General features: G+C 39.5%; 1 protein-coding gene across 2 annotated transcripts in view; it reads left to right on the top strand.

Moving 5' to 3' along the window:
* Positions 1 to 404: 404 nt before the first annotated feature.
* SMPD3 (sphingomyelin phosphodiesterase 3) overlaps positions 405 to 20639 on the top strand; it is a 97583-nt gene continuing 77348 nt past the window's right edge. For both annotated transcript variants that reach the window (XM_005526338.3, XM_088062327.1), the window contains exon 1: positions 405 to 610. The gene's annotated coding sequence lies outside the window, so the exon portion shown is untranslated. The remainder of the gene's footprint in view (positions 611 to 20639) is intronic.

Below are 20639 nucleotides of genomic sequence, written 5' to 3'. Positions count from 1 at the left end.
CCGCAGCGCCAACACCCCGGTGCGGGGCAGCCGCGCCCCACGGGCCGCCGGGCGGTGGCTGCGGCCGCTCTCCCAAGGGGCTCCCGCCCGGGCAGAGGCGATGCGGCCGCCGGGATCAGCCCTCGCACGGCCCCCGGCACCGCCCAAGGGAGCTGGTGCTCTCCGCGCTCCGCAAGCGCCGGGACTACACCTCCCGGCTGTCCCCGGAGCGAAGCCGCCTCCTCTCCGCGGGGCGGCTGGGAAGTGTGGTCACGGCCGCCCGTTCCGCTCGGGCGCCGCCCGGGCCGGGGCCCCGCGGAGCGCAGCGGGGCGGGGCGGCCGCAGCGCGGCGGGAGGCGGGCGGAGCGCAGCACCCCCCGCGCCCAGGGGCGGGAGCGCGGCGCCGGCCCCGCCCGTGGCGCTCCGTGGAGCTGTTCAGCGCCCAGGTGCTGAGTCTCCCCGCGGCTTACGGAGGCTCCGGCGGCGTTCCCTTCGCACCGCTCCCTGGCGCGGCCATGGCCCCGGCGCTCAGCCGCCTCCGCCAGGCGTTCTGAGCGCCCGCCCGCCCGCCGCACTCCGGCGTGGATGCAGCAGCTCCAGGCGCCCCTGGCTCCGAGGGGGAAGGCGACAGGTAAAGCCTTTCCCTCCCCGCCCATCCGCATTGCATCCTCACCCGCCCTCCGCTCGGAGCCGCCGGCTCGGGGGGCTCTTGCCGAGCCAAGAGCCGGAGGCTGCCTGAGGCGTGAGTTGTGTGCAGGGAGCAAGCTCCGCGAGGCGGACCGCGGGGAACAAAGCGGTGCGGTCCAGATGTTTTTTGAGTAGTTTCGGTATTTTAGTTTCCGGGGAGTGGGGAGGGGAAGAGCGGGATGGCTGGTTAACTGCAAATATCTGTACTTAGATGTAGGGGGGAAATACCCCTACGTATATTAATATCCTCATGGAATCGCATTCCTATTCTCATGATTCAGCAGGGGAAAAGATGTGTTATACAGGTAAGATAGTGCTATAGTCAAGACTGCAAGATGGTTTCCTTGAGTACCCTCCTTAAGTGGAATGCTTGTATACATTTTGCACTGGAATAATTTCTTCCTTCTTTCCGTGGGGATTATCAGCCCCACTGAAGAGCTAGGACAAGCAGCAGAAGGTCAGACAGAGTAGCAGCCACAATGTTTCTGTAACAAGGTGTCAGAAGAAGAGAGGAAAAAAATTCCACTGTATTTAAGGCCAAATGGCAAGTTGCATTCTACATGAAGTCATTTACAGCCAAGCATTGTGCTGTTATGCCTGATGCTTCAGGCTCCCTCTTAGTGCTGCGTGATGAATAGGGAATTGAGCAAGCATATTAACCATGCATAATCAAGCAGCAAGTGTTCTTCACTGCCTGTATGTGTAGTACCTTCTGTTACAGGATCAGCGAGTATTCCTGAGCTTTCAAAAGACTGTTTCACCCTAAACTGAGTAGGATGCAGCTGCACCCTTTTTGTGTTGTTGGTAAGACAGTTTAATTTACTGAGACTGGCAGGGGAAAGGGAAGCCTGGCAAAATAGAAGCTCAGCACTTTTCTCAGGTGTAGGTGGTGAGAAAAGTTTAACCCAGGAGACTGCATGGAGTCAGACCGGGAACTTGTACAGTTTCTGTGCTGATTTTCAAAAGAAACTGAAGAACCAAACTAAGATTAAAAAAATAGCTTCATTTAGAAAATTAAATGCAGTCTAATTAGCATGCTCTTAGCACTTTGCCTTAACTTACTTCTGCCCTGTATCTAGAATTTGTGTATTAGGAATGTTTTGCTCCACGTGTTACTGTATCACTGTCAGAAGAAAAGAGCCAGAAAAACAATTGCAGGGAGCAGTAAGGTAAGTGTTTAAAAGCAGAAGTATGGGTCACATAAATTCCCATAATATTAAAGATTCTCCAGTCTGGACAGAAAGAGTACTTCTCATTTTCATTACTTGGCTTTCTTTTTTATTATTTTTTTGTACTAATGATTAAGGTTCAGGTTGTAATTCATCTCTAAGTTAGCATGCATTCAATTTGTCTTATAGGGGCTGCAGATTACCAGATTTTATGCTTTACTGTAATAAATAGAAGTTGAATAGATTGAATGTAGTCTCACAGTCATCTCATATCCAAAAGCTCTCCTTCCAATAGGCACCTTGGACATGCAGGGGCATAACATCTGGCTTTTAACAGTAGCCTTTTAGGGATCAATTGAGTTAATAATTACAATAATGCTTTACTGTAAAATTAAAAATCAATTTGTGCACATGTCTGTGTGCAAGGCAAGCTTCCCCTCACACCAGCAGAATTAGATTTCCTGACACAGCTCCTCCCTGCCTCTGCCTTTTAGTCTAACCATCAAAGGCTCAGAGCATGTGATCAGCTATGTGTGATTTAAGCGATGCTATTGAATTTTTTCCACAGGGAACAATTACTATAGAGTGACAAGTCAACCATTTTGATGTTAACAGATCCAGCTCTGTTTAGTGATGGTAACCATAGTATATTCTGCCTAACTCAGTCTGAATATCTCACTGTAGCAGTTTGCTTCTAATTTAAAAGAACACTGTTTAACCTTAAAATAGGTTCTCATTTTTGGGTAGGAATAAGAAGCTTTATAATAGAAGGACATTGTAGACATTTCAGCTCTATGTTTGCCATTGCTGCTGCCTTCAATAGCCCTCAAGAAGCCACTAAAATATGAGAAAAGCTAAGCAGCATGCTCTGACCACACCCCTACATTGCCATAATTCATAAACCAAGACTCTGTGCTTGCTGCCACATTCATATTTCTACCTGGTCAGTTAGGACAAAGACAAAGCTGCTTTGTCCTAATGAAGCCAGTGCAGCATGCTTTTAATAGAGCCAATGATCTGGGCTTCCCAAAATTTATTAAAAAGGACTCATGTGTTCCCCAACATTGTTTATGCTAAAGGCTATTGCAAATAGAATATTTCTGCTAATTACTTGTATGTCAGCTTGGACAACAAACAATCAATATTTTACTGATGTAGTACCCACTGCAACTTTCTGTGTCCAGTTATGCATTCAGCACAGTAAATTAGATCTCAAGTTGCAATTTCTTTGTGGAAATGTTTATTTTAACTTCTAAAGGAGACTGCTGAAGTAATGGAAATGTTTCTATTTCACTTAAGTGAAAGTCTATTTTTCAAAAAGGCTTGCACCAAAACCTGACCTGGATATATTTTTAATGTTACAGCCACTGTTATGATCACACTACACAGCAACACAGTAAGCACAGGGTTTTTTTATAAAACTAAAAAAAATCCTTATAAGCACAATCTGCACAAAAATGCTATAGTTAATAATCAACATGCTCTATAGAAAAGCAGAGACTTTTTAACTGCTGTCTGTATGACAGAGAATGACAGGACACATACCTTTATATTGTATGGAGAATCAAAGTACTCTGTATTACCAAAATGTGTTTTTAATATTGTCCCCTAGGTATGGCTGAGATGGCTTATGTATTTTCTACAGGTCTAAAAAGAGAAAAAATCATTTTATGTATTGTATAGTGCCAATTTTCTGCTTGAATTCTAGCAATTTTTGGCATTATATATAAACATAACTAGATTTTACTTATATCCATAAACGCCTTTAAATTGTTATATGTTACTCCCAAGTCTACTCTTTAAAAAAGGCATTTAAATGTACACTGCAATAAGCAATTATGGACTGCTTAATTTTAGAAGAAAGGGCCTGCTAACTAAAAACGAGCAATCCTAGTGACTTGCTTCAAGTAGCAGGTAATATTTTCAGTGATTTTTGAAGGTATAGCTTCTAACTTCTAAATATTTGTAATGTTTAAGCATTTAAGTTCTCCACAACAGAAGAAAATTGTAGCTGCACTACAGGCATTATTGCTGTAATCATGTAGTTTTATGTCTCATAGGTCAAAGTCACTCCAAAATCTGTGAAAATGTTAGACTATGGTTGAATTGTGACATTGTTGTAAAAAAGGGACAATCCATAATTGGAGCTGACAGCACAGTGCTGTCAAGATTTGCAGAAATATTCACTTCCATTTTACTTTGTCTTGAACAAGTAGTTTCTGAGAAATGGGCAGTTTGGAGACAGTATTTATGTAGAATTGCAATGAATACAAGATTTTCCTCCTTGAGTAAGTTCTACTCAGCTTTGTTTCTAGTGCTTGGGATGGGGGCAAGAAGAGGAAAACTGTGGGAGAGAGGGCAAGACCTGCACATACAGTTGCACTTATCCACTGGGAAGCCACCAGATTTTGGTGAGTCCTGACTTGGTCATGCACGTACTGCCCTTTGAGGGCTCTACTGTCAGAGCTACTCAACTTTTACTCTAAAAGGAGGCTGAATGCTGTCATACCTTAAAGAAGTGACCAGCAAACATCCTCTTGAGTAAAAGCAGGAGCAAGAAATTAGTGATTATAGAAAATGTCAGTGAATGTGAGGGAGACTGAGAAAACTCTCAGACTTGAATCTTGTGCTGCAAGTTTGAGGTTTCACAAGCATATTTAAAGAACGGAAAGCTCACTCTGTGCAAGCTGACCCCAGACTTCTCAGTGGGAATAAGTGCCTGGGCAGAATGCCTGCTCCTCTGTCAGCGATGATTATTCTCTCTGGCCTAATACTTGATAGTTTGCATTCTTCACTCACCTGCTATTTTACAGAGCAGAGGTGATGGACCTGGACTAGCTCCTGATTGCAACAACTGCATGAAAAAATTTGTTCTGTTATTTTTCAGATTTCTTTTTTTTTTTGCTTTTTTTTTGAGATGTGTCTGAGGCTGCTATCAAAAAATTACACTTGGGTATTTTTAGATCTCTTGCTACTTGTCCTCAAAAAATGCAACTTGACAAAACTTGCAAATACAGACATCTGATATATTCCACATGAAAAACACAGATCCAAATTATTGAAAATTTCTGAAACAAACAGAATTTCCATTAAAGTTCAATTTAAGATGGTTATACAGTCTTCTTTAAACTTGGAACCAAGATGTCTCAGAAATTATAAAAGAATAGTAACCCATACACAACCAATATTCCACTCACAAGAAGTTTATCCTTTGCCTGTCCCCTTAGCTTTATGCCAGCATAAAAGGATTATTCTTGCTGCATTTGCAGTAAAGAGTTGCTCTAGTGACACGGTTTGCTATCTTTGCTTTGGAAGTGCATTATAACTTCAGTATCACTTATACCAAGCAGAAAAAGCATTAAACTGGCATCCTAAAAGTATGGGAGATGATTTTTAAAGGTGCCTTTGTTAACATTCACACAACATCTGTTGAAACTTGCACTTTGGAAAATAGTGTGTGACCTATGACACAGCTCAACTACAGAATAAAAAAAAATGTAACAATTCAGTTCAGTTTTGAGATAATTAAAAATGCATATTCTTCAGATAATAAGATGTTTACTCTAGAAATATGTTACCAGGGAACAGGTTACAATTAAACAACATAGGCTATCAGAAATTCTGATTTAAATATGAATTACATCAATGCTTAGACTTACATCAGTGTCTTATGGAAAAAACCCTACAAGGTGCAGTATGATTTCAGAGCAAACTGCAGAGAGCACGTTCTGGGCTCTGTTCTGGGTAGCTGATTGCTGTCTCAAGAAGTACAGTAAAGGAAAGAGTTTAACGTGGGTTTACTGTACAATCACACCCCCACTCCCTTGTCTTCTAAAAGGCATCAACTTGAATAGCATTCTATTACTGTTACATAATTTCAAAGTTTAACCATATACAGCTGCTTAAATCTGAAAGCTGAGATAATAAATGCAAGACAAGTATTTTCTCTGAGGTACTTAAGACTTCTATTAACTACTGTTCCTCAAGTACAATCTATTTCAGTGTTAACAATAGCAAAAATACCCTTTAAAGTGACAAGCCACATCTGCCACTCAAAAGTACACAAATTTTAATATATTTTAAAACTGACTCAAGCAGAAGAGAGATAATCTCTCCCTCTTGACTATTTCTAAATGAGTTAAGAGTGATTAACAGTTTTGCTTTAACACAGGGTTTTGGTGATTTTTTAGCTCTTCTATATTGTGCTTGAAATAGAAGCTTTTCACTTTTAAGCAGGATGTCTTACTTCATCATTTTCTCTGCCAAAAGAAGAGTTAAGTGGTCATTTTATTCCTTTCACTTACTCCAAACATTGGTACAGCCATGTTGGGAAAAGGGGTAAAATTCCATAGATTTCTTTCAGGTAATTGCATTGCAAAGAGGATAGCAGGAAAATTCACTATCAAGAAGCTGTGAAACTTTGTTTTCTTTCTTTTCTAAGGAATTAGTGGCTGGAGAAAAAACAGAATTTAAGCCTTTCTGGGAAGAGATAGTATCTAAGGGAAGTAAGCAGATATCTGTTGAGGGGCTGTAGCTTTCTGTACAGGCTACTCCACGCTTCCTGTATTGCTAAGCAATACTGTCATTGAAAATAATGAGAGATTCTGTCTCAGTGCGAAATGATAAGTGAAAATACATCAGAATTATAAGCGTGCCCTGAAACACTTCAAGTATCACAGACTAGAAGAAAAAATACTCAGTTCCCGACTCCTTCATCACAGTTACTTCTGTGAAATCAGCACTGCCATAGAGATGAGAGATCAAAGATTTATAGCTTTTCCTCTAGGAGTCCTTCATTGAGCTTGAAGCTGAACTCTATTGATGACCCTACATGCAGAAAGGAAAAACAGGGAGAGTCTAGAAAACACAGCATGGACAGGAGTCTCTTATGCAAGCTAAGGAACTGGCAGCAAAAAGTGAAGAAAGATGAGAATCTTGTTAAGTTTATAATTTCTTTGTGAACTGGTATGTGTTAGTAGATCTAGTCAGAGGATTGAGAGCAGTTGGTGTTCTCTTGTTGCCATGAGTGAGAGAAAAGAAGGATAAAATCCCTCTTGGAATCCCTTAGTGCCTCTTTGAGAGAGAAAGAGAAGGAGGAAGAGACCCTGGCGATATGAATCCCTGGGCAGGTGGATACAGACACTGCTGGAACATGCTGGAGATGCAGATCCTTGCTAGTCCCAGAGGATGCACATACCACATTTTCACAACAGAGCTTTAAGTTGTTGTTACTCTGCAAGCATGGCAAGACAGAGTAAGTAAAGATGACTCTATAGTTTAAAAACAGTCCTTCATTGATTCTAATCCTGGGGAAACTTTTCTTACTCCCACAGCAAAGCTGGAAAAATTACTGAAAAAAATCTATTCCTGATAAGGTGCAATTGTGTAAATTACTCTATTTACTGCCAGGGTATCAGCTATATGATAAACATTCCTTTGAAAGGACAGTGTACAGTAGAAATGAAGCACAAGAAGCTGGCTATCATAGCCTGACAAACCTAATTCCAATGTATATTGCTGTAAACAAATGGGAATATCTTGGATATAAAAGGAATTTTATTCACTGTGAGAAGGCCCAAACTTGCCATTTCACCTTCCTTGTTAAACTATTAACTTTTAAATAAAATGAATGACAGAAGTAGATATTTGAAACTTTTTAAAAAACAGTTTCCTGATAATTTCTCAGAACCTCAGCTTTAGCCCAATATCCTCCTCTTTATTTCTTCCAAAGAAAACATAATGTAGCCAAGGGACATGGGGTGAAAAACTACAGGCACAGCTAAATCTTTACTGAACATTGACACATTTGTTGAAAGTTTGTCTGATGCATAGCACACAGGCTGCTGCTGCACACACCTAATGGCAACAGTCCTGCAAGAAAAGGCTATGAAACACAGAGGAATCAATGTATAGGTACAGAACCCTACCATACCAGACCACTAGGTCAGCACAAAAGAAGTGTTCTTTCTTATGTTGACTCTTTGGACTTTCCAAGACAGTCTTCACAAGTAACTTACAGCAAATATGTGACGTTCATCTCGGCCAGCTGATAAAATTAATTGCTTTCATTATTTCCCAATGGCAAGGTCCTTCAAGTCTAGCTTATACATTAACCTTGCAGATCTTACACATTAAACTTTAGTCAGCTAAGCCCAGTCCTAAAAGAGAATGAAAGAAGAAAAACCCCAATGGAGGTCTCATTTGGGTCTCTCATTCTCCTCATGTCTTAATGTTTTTAACTATTACTTCTCACACAATTTTTTCTTGAACAAACACATTTCAAATGTTACACCTAAGAGGAGAAGAAGGATTTTTAGTTTATTTAGTTATTGTGAATAAATACATCCATTATGCCTATTCACTCCTTTACCTGGTGGTCTCCCAGCAGCTACTTACACTTCTTCAAAAGGGCTCCATAACACAGCCACAAAGAAAGTTTTCCTCCATCAGTTTCAAATTAATCTATTTCCTTCCAATAGAAACTAGGAAAATCCTGACAGATGGAAGAACCAGTAAACAGCTTCAGTCCTGGAATGGCTGCATATTAACTCTATGTCAGGCAGAGATTACAGCTCTAATTTCATAATCTGCCTCTGAAGAGCTACTTCTGACAACACTGCAAGGCCCAGATCCAGATTTCTCCATTCAGAACTTATCTATAGAGTCTTTATATCTCTGCCACAACGCAGCCGTTTTTACAGAGTATGAAAAGTCACTTAATTTAGCTTCTTACTGAACACATTATAGGTAAATGGAATAGCATGCCATGCCCGGTTTTAAAAAGTAAGAAAAAGAATAGTAAACTCTACACAGTGATGTTCCTGTTGCTTTAGGATGTTGCAATGGGCATTTCTTGCCAACTGGGTGTGACTTGCTCACAAAGTTTTAATAAAATGTAAAACTATTTAATTATAATACAATGTAAAAGCTATGATAAAATTAAAGCCACAATGGAAAGATTTTATTAGCCTAATATAAAAATTAAGTTTTTATTTATTTCACGCTTCTTTAACTATATTGGTGGAAATTCCAGCTGGTGTGTTAGCAGTAATTCTCTTTGGTAACTGAGATTATTTAAAGCAAAAGCATAAAATCTTGAAATCTTGTGAGGCCTAACTTTTTTTTTTTTATTATTTTTTTTTTTTTAAAAAAGAGGGAATTAATTGAGATTCCTTTTAGTTAATAGCACGCTAAGTAGTAGCTAGCTTTTTCTAGCCTAGCATGTAACTAGATTTTGTTGGCTCTTAACATACCCTTCCAATGACATTTTGGTGAATAGTTTTATTCTTCTGAAACCAGTTTACATGTTATTTCAAGTAGAGTAAATTATCATAGGTGGTGTGTTCACCTAACAACAGCAACATTCCTTAATGTTCATGGGAAAATGCTTGGTTTGAACCCAAGCTACAGAGTATATCCTTGTAACAAAAAGGGAAGATAAGTTGTAGCTCACCAGTTTCTTCTTCAGCTTTCTTGAATCTGGATACTTGCTCTTCTTAGCCTAAGACATCTGTAGCTTCACTTAATGAGAGAAAAAGTATATTAGTTCTCTGTTGAAGATTTCTGGACAGTTCAAATTTCTTTGCCTCTGCTGGTTATATTTAATCATAAGACTTGCCGTGATCACATGAGTACCTCACTTAATAGGGTTTTGGAGACAATCACCTTCCTACTGAAGTCACATTCTGCATTTAGGGAGTTGATTTGCCTGAGACAAAGACAGAAAAGAAATTAATTTATTCTCACTCTCTTCTATGCTTCTGTCTTGTTTGACTGTTTTCACTTTCTGTGCACAAAGGAGAAAAGGCCTGAGCACTGGCAGAAAAACACTGTGTAACTTAGTAAAACTTTACTGTACCACTGGAATGATTTCTTATACTGGCAAAAATTCTGTTACTAATATAGTAATACAGTTTTAACTTTCTAGCCCAGAAGGGATGACTGTATTATGAACACACTTCTACCAGCATAAGAGCATCAGACTGTGAGTAGACCTGTTTCAGTGGCAATGTTTAATTTGGAAGCAAGCCTTTCTCAGATGGGCAGTCCCTCATGAGAGGCATTAAATGACAGGTATAAATTCATCCTGGAAATCATAAGTACACTTATAAGTACACATGGAGTAATAAAATCCATCTTACTAATTATTAGTTACGACTGTAAGTACACTCTGTTTTCTTTATCGTTAAGAAATGCCAAGTGTGGAAGAAATCCAGAAGATTACAAACAATGACATGCAAACCTGCAAATCGACTGGGAGTTTTAATCTTCTGGGGCTTCTTCATTGTGGACAGCTACCAGCTGCAGATGCTTTGCTGACTAATTTGCACTAGCAATAAACAATATTTGAATTTGTCCAGGAAAGGAACAGAAGGTCTGAGAAAGGATTATCAATACAATTAAAAAGAAGAAAGGCTGGTATGTCTCTGGTGAAGTTATTATCTGTGTGGTTCATTTCTACAACTGAAAATTGCACTAAACCCAAGTAGTTGTTTATAAAGCTTTCAACACTATTTAACTGATTCTTAGCTATTGGAAGATTATAAAGTGAGTATAGTGTACAAAAATAAACCAAACTGCTACTATAATAAGAAATACTATACTCTCAGGGCTTCATAAAGCAATTTTGCATCCAGGCCTGACTGACTTACAAGCAAATAGAACTTTTCATCACAAAGATTTCTAGATTGTTTAGCAGTATGCCAGCCCCTGAGCTATAAGACAATCTATCCTATCTGTAACACTGATACCACCACAAAGAAGTTATTATCTAACTTATTGACAAAAAAGGTAACAATCTTACACTTCTCAGGAGCTATTACTTGACTCCTGTAATATCCGAAAGTGCTTAGATGCTTCTTTCAGTGATTATAGAGTTACTGTGCCACATCAAAGAGAACTGGATTAGGCCTTCCTTGCATTCAGACATGCAATCCCCAGATAGAATTCAGGGACAAGTTATCAAATTGAAGAAAATTACCCTAAAACTTTCAGGAAAAGAAATTAAGTGATAGACAATTTGCAAAGGAACCTGTAAGAAGGAGGATGCAGAAGAAAGCAACCATTAAGAGACAAGGATGGGATAGAGAGAATTGAAATACAGAATATTTGTGTGCAGCAACAATTGTTTTAAAAGCTTCTGAATAAAAAATTAACAGCTGATGGCATACTCACTAGGACTTATATCTAGTCTGAGAAGGAGAGCTGTTAAGATAGTGAGTGAGCCAGCAAGACAGATGGCTGGTGAAGGAACTGACACTGCAAGAGCTGGAACATTCAGTAGAGAGGAAAAACAACAGCTATACCCATGAAGGGACTGCTGCCAAGCACGTAAGTGAAGTGAGCAGAATCACACAATTTCAACAGTTTCTATAGAAATGTTGATGATATGCTGAACTGCAGGCAATGTATAGGGCTCCAAGCTGACAGTTCCACATCAGCGCAGAAGCAAATAGACAAAGGAATAATTAAAGGTCATTACCTGAAAAAAACAGCAGCAAATAGCTCAGAGATATGAAATTGTACAAGTGAGTAAAAAGAGATTTTACAAGTGAGGAAATGCTCAATAGGCCTAAGCACAGAAGAGATGAATATATCCTCTAGAATTCATTTGAAAAAACTACCTCTTGTATTCAATATGAAAAACAGTGTCAGAAGCTAAGGATTATGACATCACCTCACCCCTCCTCCTCAATTTAAATCTGTCGACTAAGAATAAAATAGTTTCCACAAGGCTTGCATTTCTCACAGCTACAGATTTACTATCAGTAACATTCCAGACATTCATAACAGTCAACTTCAACACCTGCATCTTGAAACCCACTAAATATTTGCAGTAAAGTTTCCACATACTTTCAAATATTTTTAGTACAATCCACTTCTCTTTACACTGACAAAAAGCCCCTGAAAAATCTGGCCATAACAAGAAGAGGAAAACTGCATCCTTCTTTTGAGTTCTGGGATGGTGTTTCTGTATTTAGCATTACCACACAGACATACACTGAAGTACACATAGTTTTCATTAATCCTGCACTGTATAATAAGTGATTAAGCTGTACAGTTCAAGAAAAACAGCTCATTGCTGAAGACAGATCTCCAGGAATTCTTTAAGCACTGATGAGTTTATTACCACTACTGCAATAGAAAAATGACTGTGCCATAGACAAGTACAATATTAAAAATCATGTCAAATTTTGTACAGAATGTGATTGTCTTTCTGGTATTTGGGAAATTAGATTACTTTTCAAGATGCACAAAGATTTTAATATAGACACCAGGCAAACTAATTAAATAGACAGGATGGGACAGCTCCAAAACATTATAGATCACACCTTAATGCAAAAAGCCAACATAACTATGAAGAACTCAAGTCAGGCATGAATAAAGATAGTAGGGCTTTTTGATTATTATCAGTTAAGGCACCTTTTCACTGGTTTAAGAACTGTGTAGTTAAAAATTTGTTGCATACCATTAGAAAGATACAGGTTTCACCCTTCATAAGAGCACCTGACTCCCTGGAACAGGGTACTCTGACCAAATCCCCATAGCCACCACCGCCCCAGCGCCCTGAGCATCCCCGCCCTCACACTGCCCTCACACCGAGCTCCCGCCCTCACACCGAGCTCCCGCCCTCACACCGAGCTCCCGCCCTCACACCGCCCTCACACTGCCCTTACACCATGCTCCCGCCCTCACACCGAGCTCCCGCCCTCACACCTGCCTCACACCAAGCTCCCACCCTCACACCGTGGCCCCGCCCCCTCCACCAGACAGCCAATCAGAGCGCTCTCACCTCCGCCCCCACCGCCGGACAGCCAATGGGAGTGCACGTGGCGGGAAAGTGGGACCCAGCCGGCAGCGTGTGCGGATGGATGAGGGCACTGTGGCGGCTCCCTCGAGGCGGGCTGGGAGCACCGGCCGCTGTGGCTCTCCTCCCCATGGGTGTGTCCCTGTAGCCTTGCAGAAAGAGGGAGAATGAGGGAAAAGAAGTGAGGAAAAAGCCTGGAAGAGTGCAGGAATAGCAGCGCCTGAGAGAGGCCAGTGGGTGGGAGGCATGCCCACCATCTCCAGATGTTGAGGGTCATCTCCTCAGACCAGGACTTCGCCTTGTGAAACTCTCGGTTCGCTTTCTCCAGCGTTGGCATGGGAAATTAACCCTCCTGAAGCTGCTTAACAGCGTGAAGCAAAAAGGTGTTTAAATGGCAGTAGCATTACTAAGTAATTAAATTTTTTATTAACTAACTTGTTATTAAATAGGCATTGTTTTAATAGATAATTTTATTTCTGTCACTGTGCAGATCCTTACCCAGACTGAACCGAGCTGAAATCAAAGTTACAGTTTCTCTTGAAGGGAGATGCAAGGTGAGGCTCAGGGCAGATGTGCACATTTTCAGGGCATCTCATGAGGGAACAGCCCAGCGCACGAAATGGGGAGGTAGACAAAAAAAACATCAAATTATTAGTGAGTCTTGCAGGACAATGTCTTTCCTCTGAAAGAAAGAATGAAAATTTCTCTTACTGAGAAATGATGGAAGCACAGGAAGCACATGGATCTCCCATCCTCTCCCTCTTAAGTGAGTGAACCTGTAAATTGGGTAAGCACTCTTAATCCTCTAGGGTAGCCTGGGGTGGCTCTTCCCTAAGCCTCCATCAGATTTTATTGAGGGCTTTGGATCTTGAGATCAAATTGATTAGCTATTCTGTGTTGTATTTGCTCAAGGGACAGGAAGGAAACATTAAATTACACCCACCTGAGGTTACTTGCTAATGAATAATGTAATTATACACCAGGGTATTAGAAGGGTTTTACACTTAATCCCTTATGTTTTTGTTTTCTCTTAAGAATCATCTACGTTTAGATAAGCTAGAATTAACATTGCCTCTTTGAAAAGTCTGTATTTGTGACCACGGTAAAAATAGTTTTTGTTAAGAAAATAGCATGCTTAAATTATCAGGGCAGGTGGCAGAAGTAAAAATCCAAGCACTTCATGCGTATATTTTAAAGGCAGGAGTTCCTTAACAGATGTATGGAGACTTCTCCTCATAGCTTTGATCACAGCAGAAAAATGATGGTTCTTTTTCTATGTGGTAGTTCAGGGAACTAATGGAAAGTGACTTTCTAGTGTAATAACTATATGAATTGGCCAAAACTGTCATTTCAGTTTTACATTTGAACACAGAAGCATAAACAACAACTCTACTGCTAAATTCTAATATCCTCAAATAAACTCCAGTAACAGAACTTTTATTCCTGTCTTTGGTAAAAAGCATTGCGCTGAAGGCAGAATTTTGGCCTTGGTATTTCATATTTTATATTAAAGTTCAAAGTTGTGAAAGCTTTAAAATGTGTAATTCAATCTCATTTTGCACACTTTCTTTAAGGAAGTGAATTCTGGGGTGTGTGTTAAAGCTAAGTGATACCATTCTAGCCCACGTAAATAGCAAATGGTTATGTTCTTTTTCACAACTCTATAAATTTACAGTTGGATGAATATCCTGGGTTTTTTTTTCTTTTTTCCTATGGTGCGTAAACTGGTATAATTTACAGACATTGAACCGGATTTGGTTAAAGGAAAAGAAAGGTGTGAGGGATTGCTACATTTTCCTTCAGGCCAGCTCATTGTTCTGGCTCTTATCTACTGTCTCTAGCAACACCTCAGGCTGATATCAGTGAGGAATTGGCAAAAGGAAGATGTGCTCAGTTCTGGCTCAGAAAGACTAATACATAAATAAAAAAGAGGCTAAACCCAAAAGTGGCTAGTGCCAGTAAATGTAGTAGTAGTAAGCTGTGTGATTTCAAATAGATTTATTCAGTAGATTTACTCTGTTTTAGGTTGCCTCTTGCATTTTTCCTCCCCTTGTAGAAAAATACTGTCAGGACTCCCTTTAGTGACTGCAGTGTTGAACATACGAAAATGGATTTTTAAGAGCTTAGAGCCAGGTTTTCAAGTACTTGGCATCTATAATTGGGGCAGATTTTCAAAAGAGGTTAGCACTGACTGTTCTGAGCTCTTGTGAAGATTTGTCCATTTTGATTTTGTGCCTAACTGAACTGATTTGTTGAAAATCTGGTCTCTGTAGCTAAGCATGACATTCTTAGAAGGCTGTGAGGGCAGTAATAACACTTCCAAGAAAGAAAAAAAAAGCTGTACAGCACCCCCCACTCAGTTCAGTACCCCAAAACTGCCACCCAGAGCAGAGTATGAGTAAGGCAGGGTTATAAGTTGGTATGTGCTGCCAAACAGTTTTCTAGGATTTCACAGTGAAAACAAGTATGGTTTTGCTATTTCTCTTCTGGATGTGTTTATTTAAAGTAAAAGCTGCTGCGAAAGGAAGCTATAAATGCTAGTTATAAGAGTGCAAAAATGTCCTATGTGTTTGGGAAGCCACAAGAGGAAAATGCTTTAATTAAAATTTACTGTAGCTGTCATTAATAATGTGAATTCTGAGATAACAGCACTGCTTCTAGTGTTGTGCTGCCTTTTGACCTGGGGCCTGGGATAAACATTTTGATTGTCTATCACTGTAATCAATGGTGTATATCCTACTGAATTTGATTTAGCAGTGTTGAGTCCTACGTTAAAATAGTAGCAATATGAACAAAAGGAATGTTTTGTGTTGGGAAAAAAAAATTAAATCAGCCATGGACCATCTTTTTTACTGGCAGAGATGTTACAGGGTGGTAATATTGATTTATGTGGTCTTTCTGGCTAGTTATGTCACTTACTATTGCAGATTCCTGCAGAAGATTTCTATTTCTGTTTTCAAATAATTCCTTTTATTTGAAATTAATTTAGTGTCCATTTCTGCAATGTTTTGGCCTTGTCTTTGGTCTCTTAATCACTGTGTCTGAAGAATGAATTATTAATTGTTCCAGCTGAAGAAACAAACCAATTATTTTCTGTGGCCTTTTGAAGGGAAAAGACAAAACAAACCAAAACAGAGCTTTATTTTTGCACTGTACTACTTTTGTGCTGTGCTGGCACAGTTGAAATAAGGACTTCCAATAATCTAGGATAAGCAAACAATAATACTGTAATTTTCATGTAGGAAGTATGGGATACCTGTCTACGTGCTAGGGTTACATTTTTAGAATGGCTGAGTGAACCTCCAGTAAACGAAAATAAACTGAAAATTACTACATTTGAGTTGATAACTCTCAGAGCAGTAAGATTCAGACATTCACATAGAGGTGATAAGGGAAGAGAGATGAGCTATTGTTGAGATACCTGCTTTACAGACCTTTCATAAAATTGAGCTGGAGATTAAGGCATCATGCTATTTCTAGCTTTCCAGTGCTAGGAGGAGTGAATTCTAGGCTTTAAAAAATAAATAAATTAGAATAAGATGGTGATGGTAGAGATTGAAAAATCTTGCATGAAGGGAACTGCTCTTACACAGTCACTGCTCTGTGAGCTCCTGGTACAGTCCTATTTTGCTTCCATTGTCTGGGTGGTTGAATAGAGGTTGTATTTTGTTACTTAACTGTCATGTTGTGTCATTACTCTGCTTTGCTGGTGTCAATTGCAAGTAAGTTTACTATGAAAGCTTTGGACCAGACTTTGAGAAGTGTTCTTGAGTACCTTTTTAGCCATGGGCACAAAGGTCTGGAGTTGTCCTTGTACTGTGTCATATATACACACTAATAAACACATGGGTCCTCTGAAGTCAATGTGCCATATAGATTATATATTTACTGATATCAATTCCATGTAACAGTTGCTAATATTTAATCTTGTGATTTATTTTTTAGAAGTAAAACTTGTACACTGAAATGGCAAAGCAGAGTCTGTCCTACTCTGTAGTTCCCAAAGGTATTTTCCCAGGCACATGACTGGGTCACTGTGCTTTCTCTCTGTCTTTTATGACATGTACATCGGGGTCACATTGGTAAATAAACAGCTTGGAGAAGGGTATGTTTTAAAAAAAAATATTTTTACTGATTATTTATTATCTTTAGTCTTTGCATTGAAAGAATCTCAAGGCTAAAGAAGCCCCACAGCGCTCACAAGCCTCATTTTGAACGAAGAGTATTTGATGTCCTTATGATAAGACTGAGCATCCTTCTGTCACACTTTTGGAGTGGGTGGATAACTTAGCTCTGTTTTACATCTGTATCCCTTGAATGTCCTTCTACAAATGAAAATTTAATTTGGTCAGGTTAATACACTGAATTTGATTCAGTTTGCTCCTCACTGACATTGTGAGCCCATTATGGCATCATTACTTCCAATTACAGGCATGAAGGTGAGAAGTGACCTAGTAAGGAAGGGTACACACCCAGAACAGTGTAGTGGGAATTTTACATGAGGCAAAAGGGAAAAAAAAAATCTATTACGCTGATACCTGCCAAAAGACTGTTTCTCATAAGTGACTGCTTTGAAAGAGTCCCCAAGAAGGGCTTGTGCTGAGCATTACTGTGCTGTTGCTGGGATGTGTCTCGGGTGCAGATATCTACAATTTCTGTAGTTTTATGTACTACACAGTACCTGTACAGAAACAAGGTCAAGCAATTTGGTATCTTTGTATTTATTTAACTTGTGAGAACAATGTCTAAGCTACAGTTTAAAATAATGTAATATGGAATGAAATTTTCTGCTTTAGTGCTTAATGTTCTTTCAGTTTTAAAAAGAATACTTGGTGTCAAATGTAGTCTAGAAAACATAGATATTTACTAGCATTGTTAATTTATCAATTTAATTGTATTCTGTGGTTTAAGATATTAAAAACTAACTTTGTCTGCTTTTCCGAAATGTCTTTTCTCTTGTGTGAGTAGAATTTTGTGCAAGTAACTGTTATGAGATCCTACAGGATACATTTTTAGAGAAACTGCACCTGCTCTAGGATCATTTTATTGAGGCTGTTCTGAATATGCTGCAGTAAACTGAAGGCTCAAGAGGAAGCAGCAGGATAGTAAGTGTCAATAGGAGGCAGAGTCCATGTAAGTTACATTGTACTGAACAGTTTAATGCTACTTCAAACAGATGAGTATTTTCATTCTCAAGGAAGAACAGACCCACAGAGGACTGGTGGCCAGAGAAAATAGAATAAACCTGAGAAGAAAGAAAACAGCTTCTGGTACAGGACAAAGTGAGATCTAAGAAAAATGATAGAAGCAGAGGCAAAAGCTGCACATTCTTTTCAGAAGATGCATCTGAAATTTGAGGTCTTCTGGCAAAGGCATCCAGTGGAATATAAATAGTAAAGCTGTCAACTGGCAGAGTAGCAAGTAATAGGGAGTTTCATTTAGATTCTGGTTTTTTTCCTTTTACCAATTTATGAGTAGTCACATAAAGATACCAAAGTAGTCAGCTGCAGTGTGATGTCCTGAGGTGCTGTGTAATACTTTAGGAATGCAAACCCATGCTCAGTTTCAAGATGATTAAATTCTGTGCTGCTACACAGTTTTTATCTGCATCAATTCTTTGGTTTAGTTAACTGTGCAGGGCTGCATGAGCAGGGCTGCCAGTAACAAGTGCAAAAAATACCATGAAAACACATATAGCAGGTAGGAAAAAGTGCAAACCAATCCTTTCTGGTAAAGGTTCACAGTGGCCAAGTCAAAAGTTCTGTGAACAGATGAAAAATGATCTTGCACATAGTTTAGTTACTTCTTGCCATTTGGAATATTTTATTAAATTATTAAATGTCATCTTGCATTTAAATTTGTCCAGCTTTCTGCTCTGGTTTGCTTTCTGGAAAAAAAAAAATCACTGAAGTTTTCTAGGTGCTATGGAGACAATGCTGATGTCAGAAATGTTTTCAGTGGGGGCCTGGAAAGGGAACCAGATGGCTGCAGTTCCTGGTGAGCACGGCTGGCTGTTGGTGCATGACCGAGCAGTGGAGTGCAGTGAAGAATTGCTGAGCTGGCTGTGGATGGGGTGAGTCAGACTGGCAGAAAGGTGGGAGAGCCTGCAGAGAGGCACAGGCTCTGAACTTTCCCCTGGTCACTTTGTGCCCGGTGGTGTCCCCACAAGCACAGCCACACCACATGGCTGCGTTGGCTTCAATTCATGCCAGCTCAGGCACCCCCTCATTTGCAGATCTGGGCCAGATTACACTGCCTATTCAACTCTGCCTTTTTTTCCTGTCCGGGGAAATGATGAAGTATCTTTCTGGTACTTAGGTTGTCTTGACCTTTATAGACCTTTATTTTCTAGGTGGCTTCACAACTCATGGGGCTTTTATAAGGCCTGATGACCCAGGGGTGAGGAGACAGTATAGATGTAGCTTGAAGTGCCTCTGTTAATGAAATAATTTCTTGGGTTTTTTAAAGTATTAAACTTGGGTGATGTTAAATGCTGGTTTTTGCTTTTGAAAATTTATCACAGTTTTATCACATATTGCATTGAACTGAAGCAAAACCAGAAACAGTACCACCGAAGAAGCTTTTCAAATTCCAGACTTCTCCCACACTCTGAGAAGAACCTCCTCTTCTGTGAACCTTGCATCCAGTTTTGTGCAGTTGACATCAATGCAGAACTGTGCTGCTAAGGTCATTGGTTTGGCTCTTGAGTCAGCCCCGCTGCAGGGTTCTCCTGCTTGCATCTTAAGCACACGAGTGATGGGATCTTGCTAGCTGTTTAGCTTTGGTCTGCTGTGGCTTATCTATTGTGTCACTTGCTTTTAGTTTTTATTCTGAAGTGCAGATGAGCAAAGAGTCTTGGTGGTTTATTTATTGAACTTTATAACAAGCCTTTATTGTTTTACCTTTCCTTGTGTTTAGAAGAAGCTGCTTCTAAAAATTTCTTGGGGTTACCTTTCTTCCTTTCAAGTCCATCCCTTTGAAACTCTTAATTGCTGTGATACCTATAAAGACTTTACAGTGATTAAACAGTGCATATCGTGATGTTCACTTGTGTTTTCCAGTGACTATGTTCGGTTGTCTAAAAATAAAAAGAAATATTCTGTAAGCTCTTCAGAACAGAGACTGGCTTTTCATACAAGTGTTTAACACAGCAGGGCCCAGAAATCCAGGCAAGGGCCTATAATACCACTTCAAGAGAGAAGAAAAAAAAATGTTTCCAGGTATGAATTATTTTTTCATAGGAAGGTAAGTGTGAGGTGCTTTCAGGGATCATTTCTTTATAATGAAATGTGCATTAATTCTAAAAATATGCAATGATTTTTAATCAGGCTGACGTGGAAACAATGGCTACAATGGAAAGATCAAGATTTTTTTTATCAATGGTATTTAGGGCACCAGTAGCATTTATGTGAGCTTGAATGGTCTATGTGCCAAAATGATTCTGCTGGAAAGCTACAATTATTCTGTAAACTTCAAAATCCAGAATTCAAGATGAGAAGAGGCTGAGAATTTCTGCACTTGATTGGCTCAGGCTGAAAGCTGAAGAAAAAGCAGTTTGCCTTTTATGCATTCTGTCAGCTACAACAATGCTAACGAAAGAAAGTGTCATCTCCCTAGAGACTCTTTTCAGACAAATGTGCTATAGGGCAATAATGAATCTTAAAAGAATTTCAAGATAGGAAAAAGCAGTGTTTTGCATATAAATGTTTCTAATGGAGCTATAAGCATCAGTCTTTTGCTCTATTACTTTGAAAAATACCATGTGAATCCTTGTAGCTTTTAGTAATTCAAGATATGAAAGGTGTTATTTTTATTTGTGTTATGTTTCTTATAAAATAATAAATAATCCTTTGTCCAAAAGTACAATTAACTTTTTGAGACTCTACAGAGATATTATTTGTTACTTCAAAAGATTAAGTTGCTAATGGGTGACTTGGATAAACTGTGATCAGCAGAGACCAATTCCTACTGATCTCCTAGATGGGTAGGTAAGTAGA

This window comes from Pseudopodoces humilis, chromosome 14 (assembly GCF_049639895.1).
Source record: "Pseudopodoces humilis isolate 2021_Gansu_Grassland_sample_001 chromosome 14, ASM4963989v1, whole genome shotgun sequence".
NCBI lineage: Eukaryota > Metazoa > Chordata > Aves > Passeriformes > Paridae > Pseudopodoces > Pseudopodoces humilis.
The sequence above is the reverse complement of the archived record's forward strand: the minus strand, read 5'-3'. Positions and strand labels throughout refer to the sequence as shown.